Below are 10,356 nucleotides of genomic sequence, written 5' to 3' on the forward strand. Positions count from 1 at the left end.
AATAGATATGTTTCTAAAGCTAGTCAGTCACTAAAAATCCTTAGTACATCTCTCAAAAGTAAATATTCATGCCAATGATCATGTCAGTGTCATCAGAATGATAAGTCATTGAGTCATTGTTCACGAACAAGGTCGTCAAAATGTTTAGGCATGTTGTCAATGTAACTGTGTACTTTGACAGTATTACCGTAGGGAGTTTTTCCTAGCCACTGTGCTTCTCTCTTCAAAACGTTTGAACTATTGAGGACACGGTTGATCTCCCAATATTCGACTGCACCCTTCGACCTGCCTCAGCCATTGTAAGGCCATGATTGACAACATGGTCTACAATAGTGGCCCTTATGTCATCAGATATGCGCCTAAATCAAATTTATTTATATAGCCCTTCGTACATCAGCTGATATCTCAAAGTGCTGTACAGAAACCCAGCCTAAAACCCCAAACAGCAAGCAATGCAGGTGTAGAAGCACGGTGGCTAGGAAAAACTCCCTAGAAAGGCCAAAACCTAGGAAGAAACCTAGAGAGGAACCAGGCTATGTGGGGTGGCCAGTCCTCTTCTGGCTGTGCCGGGTGGAGATTATAAACCTAGAGAGGAACCAGGCTATGAGTGATGGCCAGTCCTCTTCTGGCTGTGCCGGGTGGAGATTATAAACCTAGAGAGGAACCAGGCTATGTGGGGTGGCCAGTCCTCTTCTGGCTGTGCCGGGTGGAGCCTATGTCCTCTTCTGCCTCTTCCTCTGTTTTGCCTTTCCACCATGCATCCTTGCTCCTCTTCTTCCTCCTCCTCTTGGCTGTTGACCCTGTTCATTTCCTGGTCCATCCATTATTGGAAAATTGCAACTCTGTGTTTTTGGTCTGTCTATATATGCTTGCCAATTGATTCTTCATGAGATGCACCTTTGAGAAATTTAGACAACTGGTTGATTGTTGGTTGAACGAACACTTTACATTCCTTCATGAGTGAGGGTCAATTTCACCTGCACGATTCATCAATTCACGTTTTTGTACAAAAGGTCTAATAGAAATGTGTAAAACTATGCTTGACAGTTTATGACAAATAGTTCAACAATTTTGCATGTAATGGCTTATGCAAGGAACTAATGCCTAGATGTTTTGAGGGGTAAGACTATTCAACAGAGAACCATCTACTACATTTTGATCAACATGACATGAGCAATTGATAATGTGGAAAAAAGCTGACACTTGTACATTATCAATTGTAATTTGCTCAAAAGGAATAAGAAATTGCTTTAATGATGTGCACAAGTGACTAGATGATTTGGAATTTGTACAAGTAGTTTCAAGAATTGCACATTTGATCTAAGAAATGCACCAAAGCGACTGAGAAAAACTGTAAATACCACCGCATATGTTCAATTGTTCGGATTACCAGAATATAGTTCATTCCCCCACCTACTGATATTCCCAGAATCTCTATGTTAACCAAGGGTTTTGCAAATGTAACCTCAGTAGGGTAGAGAGAGGAAAAAGGGGGTAGAGGTATTTATGACTGTCATAAACCTACCCAGGCCAACGTCATGACAGTAGGATAGTCTTAATCGTAGATCGTCCAATTTATTTTCCAATGATTGCATGTTGGCCATTTGGGCCTGTTCCCGAAAGAGCAGTATTTCCTTCGCATCGGACTAATTAATGAAACAATCTTTGTCCAGTTTGAGGTCAGTAATCGCTGTTCTGATGTCCAGAAGCTCTTTTCGGTCATAAGAGACGGTAGCAGAAACATTATGTACAAAATGAGTTACAAACATTGCGAAAAAACAAACAAAATAGCACAGTTGGCTAGGAGACCGTAAAACGGCAGCCATACCCTCCGGCGCCATTATTCAGTTAGGTTTTACCTGCAGGCGTTAATGGTACAAGCTGTGATATTTACCTGTAATGCCCGGGGTGTAGCGGAGGAAGGAGTCAGACGCAGGAGACAGAGAGTTCAGAGTAGTGCTTATTCTTTATTCACCAACCAGGTGAAAACAGACGCCACTCAAAACAAATGCCCCAAAACACAGGGGAACTAAAACAGTCCCGAAAATAACTCACATACACAAACAACCGCGACTTACAGGCGTGTACACGAGTACACATAAAACAATCTCGTACACCCAGCAGACGGGCCGGCTGGCTAATAAAGCCCAACTAATAAACCTAATTAACAACAGGTGTAACTAATAAACAGACAAGGAGGGGGAGGAAAAGATCAGTGGCAGCTAGTAGGCCGGTGACGACGACCGCCGAGCGCCACCTGAACGGGAAGGGGAGCCACCTTCAGTAGGAGTCGTGGTCATATGGTCATTTCAATTAATTATATACCCATTAATTCTTGAAGAATATAACTGATTTTGGCTACTGTTTGACTGAAAAAAAAACTGGACATTGTTTCCTTGTTGTACTAGCTAGCTAACAGCATCTGTACGTCACAGTTGGTTGGCTGAGAGAGGGCGTGAGAGAGACAACAGAACAGGTGGTGGTAAAATAGCAGTGCTGTGTGAATGGATCCTTTCTGTAGCATGTTGCCAGATGACTCGCTTCTGACGCGTACCATCCGCTAGCTATTCATTTATTCATTTACTGTCTGCAGTTTTTCACACCATGTTATCGATCATTCCCTGCTCTGGTCTGCACACTAAAAAACTGTCTGAAACAAGAATAGAACCACAGTAGATGAAATATTCCTTCTAGGCAGTGTTTTTGAAATACTTCGTATTGTACTTTTTCAGCATAATCCTTTAGAGTTTGGCTTGGGTGTGTTGGAAACACAGGTTGGGCCATTTATATCTCAAATAATTTAGATTCAGAGATTGATTTGGTTTCGATTCCCAATGTAGAAACGCCATAGAATGGACAAGTTTTCAAAGACGGAGATGGAGAAGCTGTATAACACTGACATTAAATATTTGTCTAGTTCCTAGAAATTAATATATAATTTGACCATCACTCATCACATCACATATGAAAACAATGAATAAAAAAGGTAAACATGAAATATTATTTGGTAACAAAAGTAAATGGGAATCTTACTGATCAGGGAACAAGCTCTTATCGGACTGATCAAATTGAGCATAGATGCTATTGGGCAGAGCACATCTTTTTAGCATAGGTTGGAGAATGTTTTTGATATTGTAGCTAAATATCTTTGATAAATTGAATTCTTTGAGCTTGAGTATAAATATGTTTGACAAATGGAGTTCATGGAGCTTTTGTCCCATTCTGCAGATTTAGTTATTCTCTGTTTGTTGCTGTGTCATAGCTGTAGCTGTGTGTTCTATACTGCTTATATAATACGACTAAGATTTCTACTCATGAAGCCACCCCCTCTCTGCAGTCCACTTCTCCAATGAAGCATTGTCACTGTGGAAACCAGGCAGTCAGTCAGGCTCTCCAGACAGGAACATGAAAACTACAGGAAAGATGATGAGTGGCTGGTAAATGGATGAGTCCCAAATGGTTCCCTATTCGAATGTAGTGCCCTATATAGGGAATAGGATGCCTTTGGACACATCACATTTATTCTGTGTTCACTGGATTGACCTGAATGATTACCCTTTTCATACATGTCATTCATACATGTACCTTTCTGTCAGAACATTTAGAATTAGCTGTTGACTGAGAGTCCTGGTCCTAGTTTGTTATTACTGTGTATTACTTGTGCCTATTATGTAAACCATTCACTGACAGTTGTCACACTTGTACTCTTGCTTCTTGGAGACAATGAGAAAGGAGTCTGTCAGGTTGTTGATCTCATTAGGTTAGGCAAAAGGCACCCAGCATAATTGTGATGATGCCGCAGTCCTTGACGGTGATGACAACCTAGCAGACACTTCCATGTGATTGGAATCTAGACCAGGAAACATACCTTACCACATTAGATTAAATAGTAACTCATAGAGATGTGTGTTCTAACACTCACATGATGTAACTCCACAATTAGTGCCATGTTATTATGTTGAATGTGTGTGTGTGTGTGTGTGTGTGTGTGTGTGTGTGTGTGTGTGTGTGTGTGTGTGTGTGTGTGTGTGTGTACACGCCTGAGTGACAGTAATAAATACTGAGGGTTGGGAAACGCTCCTTTCTACTTACTGCCTATCTGTTTACTTAAATTGAAGGTCTCATTCCATTTTTGTTCACTTATGTCTCTGAGGTGTCCTGACATTGTCTATGATAGAAATTGATGACTACTTACTGTAGAGGAGGCCTGCCTGCAGCTTCTAGCTGCTCTCAAATATTTTACTCTAGAACCACCAGGCTTTTCAACATACCTATTCCAACCAAGAGAATCCCCCAGGCATCACCTCTAGTCAACACTAAACCTTAGATAGTTGAGAACCATCTTGCTTCTAGTCTCTATGGCACAGGGCCTTAATTTGTTTCAAACTAACCTTGTCGGCGGCACCGTCTTGCACTAACAAAAAACATGATGCTCCACAGAGATCCATTTCTCCCAGAAACACATGGGCTCCTCTGTTTACCCAGAGATAACAATCTTATTTACAAAGGTGCCCTGGGTGCTAGCTGGCAAGCTAATGATCTAGTTTCTCAATTGGATTTCAAACACTTCAGCTGTGAAAGCTGGCATAAATTCCCCATAATTGAAAATATTTTTTCCATCGCAGTGCCAAAAAACGAGGAGCCCTCCTACTCTTTGAAAAATGTCAATGATTATTTATCAGTTATTTTACCAGGTAAGTTGACTGAGAACACGTTCTCATTTGCAGCAACCACCTGGGGAATAGTTACAGGGAAAAGGAGGGGGATGAAAGAGCCAATTGTAAACTGGGGATTATTAGGTGACCGTGATGGTTTGAGGGCCAGATTGGGAATTTAGCCAGGACACCAGGGTTAAAACACCTACGATAAGTGCCATTGGATCTTTAATGACCTCAGAGAGTCAGGACACCTGTTTAACGTCCCATCCAAAAGATGGCACCCTACACAAGGCAGTGTCCCCAATCACTGCCCTGGGGCATTGGAATATTGTTTTTAGACCAGAGGAAAGAGTGCCTCCTATTAGCCTACTCCTACTAGCCCTCCAGCAGCGTCTGGTCTCCCATCCAGGAACTGACCAGGACCAACCCTGCTTAGCTTCAGAAGCAAGCCAGCAGTGGTATGCAGGGTGGTAATGCTGCTGGCATGTGAACTGATAAATGTCACTCAGAAACCAAACCAGATGAATGAAAATAGTCTAATTTATGATAATGCATGGATAAAAGAAACCTGGTTTGGAAAATAATGTCCTTTCCCTTAATTCCTTATCTATTGTCGCAGTAAGACAGAAACACTTACATGTAGCTTGGCAAAAAGGTATTTAATCAACAGTATTTTGTGATGATTGTCACAAATCCATTTTACTCCCACTTCTACAGAAATATAGTTCAATGACAAAAACATATGTGTGACCGACCGGCTCGATTCGGTCTTATGTAGCAAAATTAGAAATTGTTTTTTTACATTGGATAAAAGTAGAGACACAGAGCCAGAACATGTTATATACATTACAGTTGATGAACAATAGGAAAGTTATTCTGCTTTGAAAGTTGATAAACTTATAACACAATTTTTTGAAAATGGCCCTAGAATATTTTTGAACTCGTACTGGAGAGCTCTTCTTTGTCTACACCCATTCAGCATTGTTCACACCCTCTTCAGCCTTTGCCCCACCCATTTCTTTAATGATTCACATTCATGACATCAGCAGCCTGGTGGTTCAAAATAGCATAACTGGTGTATTTTAACACTAATAAACCCATCCGTTTAAAAATTAATTTAGTATATTTCAATCGAGCAAACCAGGAAACTAAAAGCAACTTTCTAAACAATGTTTTGGTTAGTTTCTAGCTTGTTAGCTAGCTAGCTAATGTTAAGTTAGCTGGCTTCGGCAGTTAATACAGATAATGAACCCATCATATACCTCACAACAAGATCATTATTTACAAGTTAATGGGCAAGCAAATGACAGAAAATAGCTTAAATTATACCGGAGAATTTTAGAACTTGGACACTGTCTCGTTGGCCTAACGTTATATCCTAATTTGACTTTGGTGCAGGTAATGTTGTTCTTCACGTTATCGTCTCTGGTAAACACTCACTATATCAAATAAAATCAACGTTTATTTGTCACATGCACAGGATACAGAAGGTGTAAACGATACAGTGAAATGGTACCTTGCATAGTGGAGTCTTTTGTTTAGACATGTGGATCATAATCCCACCCTTCATGAACCTGCAGGTAGCTAACCAGCTAGATTCAATGTTAGCTAGCTAGCTGACATTAGTCTATAACTAGCTATGCAAATGTCGCTGAGACACGAATAATAGTACTACACAGATCATACACGTAATGTTAGCTAGCGAGCCAGCCAGCTAACATTAGCTAGCTAACAGTATGCTTTAACTTGCAATTACTTTTGACTAAATAAAAACTTGTAATATCTGAAAATGTAGCTAGCTATACTCTTACCTGTATACATGGATGGATGCTTCTCCCTCCTAGTCACGGATGCCATGGTTGCTCTTAGTTTGAAGATGTAATCCGGAGACAGGTGTTTTATACAACAGCCTGTGTTGTTCTCTTTTCAACTCACTCTACCTATTTGCAATCAAACGCCTGAATTTTATCCATGTCCTTAGCTATCATACTCCGCTTCCTCCGAGCATTCCACTGATTTAAAAACTCAGTCCTCCAGAAAGTGGAGGGCAACGATTTTGCAGTTATTAGTAAGATCTTAAAAAAAGCAGCTTTAGAAAGTATTACCTACACATACTGAGCAGCCCATTGTTATAAACAGAAGAGTGCTACTTGGCAGAGCAATCCGAACTCATCTCTCGGCATGTCCAGCCCATCCATTATCTCAGCCAATCACGGCTAGCGGGAAGGTTCCTGTCTTTTTGCATGGCAAAACAAACTAGACTTGTAATTTCACAATTTTATTCTTATTTACAGATGGCATACCAATTTGTTAATAAGTGAAATAAAAGATTACATGTTCCAGAAGGCATTTCTGCCAAAAAACACATTTTGATAAAAAAAATATATGCTTACGTTCAAATGCCTCTCCTGTGAAGTAGTGGTGCGCAACATACGCATAATTTCCGGAAACGAGTCACATACTGTATTTCCTTTAATAAAGCAAAAAACACACATTACTACCAATACACCTTTAAAACCTTTGTAAGAATAACAATGACATCAAAGCAGCCAAGACTACAGGCATAGGCGCCATGCCTATAGAGGGCACGTGAGCCCTCAGATTAGTCCTTTAAAAATAATTTAAAAAAAAAATGTTTGTTAGTTTTCTTCTCTGTAATACTCTGTATTAGCCACTTAGAAATGTTATGAAGTTGGCTTTAGCTAGCCCAGATAGGTTTCTAATCACACCAACCTCATAACCAGCTACTAAGAAGCCATTTCAGGCTATCAATCTAATTAGAGTAGCGAGCTTGTCTAAATACACTGCTCAAAAAATAAAGGGAACACTAAAATAACACATCCTAGATCTGAATGAATGAAATATTCTTATTAAATACTTTTTTCTTTACATAGTTGAATGTGCTGACAACAAAATCACACAAAAATTATCAATGGAAATCAAATTTATCAACCCATGGAGGTCTGGATTTGGAGTCACACTCAAAATTAAAGTGGAAAACCACACTACAGGCTGATCCACTTTTGATGTAATGTCCTTAAAACAAGTCAAACTGAGGCTCAGTAGTGTGTGTGGCTTCCACGTGCCTGTATGACCTCCCTACAACGCCTGGGCATGCTCCTGATGAGGTGGCGGATGGTCTCCTGAGGGATCTCCTCCCAGACCTGGACTAAAGCATCCGCCAACTCCTGGACAGTCTGTGGTGCAACGTGGCGTTGGTGGATGGAGCGAGACATGATGTTCCAGATGTGCTCAATTGGATTCAGGTCTGGGGAACGGGCGGGCCAATCCATAGCATCAATGCCTTCCTCTTGCAGGAACTGCTGACACACTCCAGCTACATGAGGTCTAGCATTGTTTTGCATTAGGAGGAACCTAGGGCCAACCGCACCAGCATATGGTCTCACAAGGGGTCTGAGGATCTCATCTCGGTACCTAATGGCAGTCAGGCTACCGCTGGCGAGCATATGGAGGGCTGTGCGGCCCCCCAAAGAAATGCCACCCCACACCATGACTGACCCACCGCCAAACCGGTCATGCTGGAGGATGTTGCAGGCAGCAGAACGTTCTCCACGGCGTCTCCAGACTCTGTCACGTATGTCACATGTGCTCAGTGTGAACCTGCTGTCATCTGTGAAGAGCACAGGGCGCCAGTGCACTGGGCGCCAGAATTTGCCAATCTTGGTATTCTCTGGCAAATGCCAAACGTCCTGCACGGTGTTGGGCTGTAAGCACAACCCCCACCTGTGGACGTCGGGCCCTCATACCACCCTCATGGAATTCTGATTTAAACCACCAGGTGGCAGAATACGATTGACAGACTAGGCCAATCAATTAAATCAAATCAAATTGTATTTGTCACACAACAGGTGTAGAGTAAACAGTGAAATGTTTACAGGCCCCTCTCAACAATGCAGAGAGAAAATATATAACTTTTCTTTATTTTTTACGCACATCAGTCAGGAGAAAAACATATTTCCCAAATCAAACATTGTGTTCCACCCAACTTCAGCCCGTATAGAGTTGATCAGTGGTTGTGTGTGTCTGTCTGTATTGCAGACTTTTACAAAATGGCGTTCAAACTAGAATTGCTATGGGATTGTATCGTCATGCTAGCTAATGAATTCAGAATTTGACACCTGCAAAGATTCCTTGACCCATTTAATTATATGCCAGTGGTAATACCCTGTTGCATTCTGTTTAGAGGCTTGATGCACATGCAGGTCCTTGCTTAATTCAGATGACTGTTTTGGAATTATGTATTATTCCCAGAAATATGTATTATTCCCAGATTATAGATGCAGATCATCACCGAAATGTCAGAGACAATTTAAAATGTAAAAACATTCTACCAGAGTACTTTACCCTAATGCATAATGTATCCATTTTGTACACAATTATGTTTGCATGCAGATTTTAGGCCGTTACAAGCTCAACTGAACCCTAAACAACCTGAATGAATAGTCTGATTTCTGTTTAGTAATGTATTTGAGACGAGGAGGAACTGGCTCTCTTGCACATCTTCTTTCCAAGCTCCATTTAGAAAACACCTCATCTGAAAATAGGCTACATGAAAATATGCATGCAAACTCGTAAATAGAAGTGCTTACCTTGCAAGGTGTCTATAACTCAGACAAGAGATCTCCAGAGAGAGACAATCATTTTTCAAATACTAAAACATCTCCCTTTCCCACTGAAGGGGAAAGAGCGAAGCAAACATATTATATTTGTTTGATGAGGCACAGCACAGCAAGGCATTGTCCTAACCATAATGGTTTGATTATGTTCAGCAATGTACCGAACACAATTATTTACCAATGTGAACAAAGTATGAATGTAATCGTGAGACAACTGCAGACCTGCCTTTGTATTGTCTGCACTGCTTTGCCCGGGCTTCATTTATTTTACAGCTCCTGTAAAGAAAATGACTTTCTCATACATTTATATTTCTGGATTGTGTGTGTATTGTTTTTTTTTATTTTTATCGTTAGGTATTACAGCACCGTTGGAGCTAGAAACACAAGCATTTCGCTGCACCTGCGATAACATCTGCAAACCTGTTTACCTGACCAATAAACTTTGATTTGATTTATTTACCATTGAGCAATATTCTAGCTGTTGTTTCATTAGTGCCCAATGAAGAGTGCATATCTATATCATCATATTGCCTTATTCATTTGTTGCTTGTGGTAGAATTATTGTGTTGGTATGTGTATATGTTCGTGTTTTGTATGTTCTGGCTGGCACAATCCAATTTCCCCTTGGAGGATTATTAAAGTACTATCTTATCCTATCTGATCTTATTCCCTGCATTTTGACATGTAGAGTGGGGAAGGTTTTTGGTTTGTGCCAACACCATTTGGGAGGGTTGGTTGTTGGATGATACAATCTTTCAGAGAACATTGTGAACCCCGTTCTTCCCTCCTCCTCTTCCTCCTCATCACCTGTCTGGGTCTCCAGCTGTGTCTTGTGTTGTCGGCCATGTCACCTTGGATAAAAGCATCAGCTGGCTCAGATGAATAATGAGTGTTATATCAGCTGTGTTCCCTGTCACTGAACACCTGTGTGCTGTCTGTGCTCTGTGATTGCACTGTCACTCTGCGAGAGAGAGATACCGGTTCCATCTCTGATCAGCTCTTACCATGGCCAGGAGGGTAAAAGAGCCACCGAGGGGTCTGGCCGTGGGGGGGGGGGGGGG

The sequence above is a fragment of the Oncorhynchus nerka genome, linkage group LG18 (assembly GCF_034236695.1).
Source record: "Oncorhynchus nerka isolate Pitt River linkage group LG18, Oner_Uvic_2.0, whole genome shotgun sequence".
NCBI classification, from domain to species: domain Eukaryota; kingdom Metazoa; phylum Chordata; class Actinopteri; order Salmoniformes; family Salmonidae; genus Oncorhynchus; species Oncorhynchus nerka.